The 1,927-nt window shown below is 44.3% G+C and overlaps 1 pseudogene; it reads left to right on the top strand.

Moving 5' to 3' along the window:
• The first annotated feature begins 5 nt into the window (after positions 1–5).
• On the top strand, positions 6–1,181 carry LOC103253786 (annotated as a pseudogene).
• Positions 1,182–1,927: the final 746 nt, after the last annotated feature.

The raw sequence follows: 1,927 nt of genomic DNA, 5'->3' as shown, positions 1-1,927 counted from the left end.
CGTCAGATGAGGGCAAACTCACAGATTCTTCTAAGACAAGCAACACTATCCGTGTTTTCTTGCTGAACAAGCAAAGAACAGTGGTTAATGTGAGAAATGGAATGAGCTTGCATGACTGCCTTATGAAAGCGCTCAAGGTGAGAGACTTACAACCAGAGTGCTGTGCGGTGTTCAGACTTCCTTACGAACACAAAGATAAAAATGCACTTTTAGATTGGAATACCGATGCTGCTTCTTTGATTGGAGAAGAACTTCAAGTAGATTTCCTGGATCATATTCCCCTCACAACACACAATTTTGCTCAAAAGACGTTCCTGAAGCTTGTCTTCTGTGACATTTGTCAGAAATTCCTGCTCAACGTATTTCAATGTCAGACTTGTGGCCACAAATTTCATGAGCACTGTAGCACCAAAGTACCTACTATGTGGGTGGACTGGAGTAATATCAGACAACTCTTATTGTTTCCCAAATCCACTACTGGTGATAGTGGGGTCCCAGCACTCCCTTCTTTGACAATGAGTCATATGCGAGAGCCTGTTTCCCGGATACTTGTTAGTTCCCAGCACAGGTATTCTACACCTCACGCCTTCACGTTCTACACCTCCAGCCCCTCCTCTGAAGGTTCCCTTTCCCAGAGGCAGAGGTCTATGTCCACACCTAATGTCCACATGGTCATCCTATCTGTGGACAGCAGGATGATTGAGGGTGCAATTGGAAGTCACAGAGAATCTGCCTCACCTTCAGCCCTGTCCAGCAGCCCCAACCATCTGAGCTCAATGGCTTGGTCACAGTCCAAAACCCCTGTGACAGCACAAAGAGAGTGGGCACCAGGATCCAGGACCCAGGAGAAAAAGAAAATTAGGTCTCATGGACAAAGAGATTCAAACTATTACTGGAAAATAGAAGCTAGTGAATTGATGCTCTCCACTCAGATTGGGTCAGTCTTCTTTGGAACTGTTTATAAGGGAAAGTGACATGGAGATGTTGCTGCGAAGATCGTAAAGTTTGTCGACCCAACCCCAGAGCAGTTCCAGGCCTTCAGCTATGAGGTGGTTATCCTGTGCAAAACACGGCACATGAACATTCTCCTCTTCGTGGGGGACATGACAAAGGACAGCTTGGGGATTGTGACCCAGTGGTGTGAGGGCAGCAGCCTCTACAAAGAACCTTTGAGAGACTGAGGTGAGTGGATTGCCTGAGCCCGCGGGTTCCAGACCCGCTTGGGCAACTTGGCGAGACCTCATCTCTACAATAAATCAAAAAATCGGCCGGGCGTGGTAGTGCATGCCTGTAATTCCAGCTACTTGGAAGGCTGAGGTGGAAGGATCGCTGGAGCCCAGCGGGTCAAGGCTGCGGTGGCCGGGAGTGGCCACTGCACTCCAGTCTGGGCGACAGAGTGAGACTCTAACTCAAAAAAAAAAACAAAAAAAAACAAAAAAGGAAAAGAAATAAGTATAATTTTTCAGGAGTGACAAGTCAACATGGGAGAATGTGTTGGTACTGTTTCTGACATTTTCTCACTGTGTTAGTGGCACTATGATTTTAGGCTATAATCAGGAATCCTTAGCATTTGAGAAAACATTGACTGTGACTTGAGGTCACCCCAAAGGTGCACATGAGCATAATTGTGACAATATGTACTGGCTCATTAGCCTGAATTATATTGTTTTACAAATGGAGTGTTATCTTTCATCAGTATAATTTCAGTTGATTTGATTCAGTTGTTTGCTGCAATCTACACAAAGCATCATATCCTTATGTCTGTGTCTCCTCAGCTCTTCTTTCAAATATGGAACCTAGATTTCGATTTTGCAATTTGAAAGGGAAAAAAGAGTATAGTGATCTTTATGCCTATTTGGAAGGAAAATTAGTTTCAATTTGGATAAAAATGTATTTGAAATAGTGTATAATGTGAACTTAGACCTAG

This window comes from Carlito syrichta, unplaced genomic scaffold (genome assembly GCF_000164805.1).
Source record: "Carlito syrichta isolate Samal-C Ts95f unplaced genomic scaffold, Tarsius_syrichta-2.0.1 Scaffold252247, whole genome shotgun sequence".
NCBI classification, from domain to species: domain Eukaryota; kingdom Metazoa; phylum Chordata; class Mammalia; order Primates; family Tarsiidae; genus Carlito; species Carlito syrichta.
This window is presented reverse-complemented; position numbering and strand designations above follow the sequence as displayed.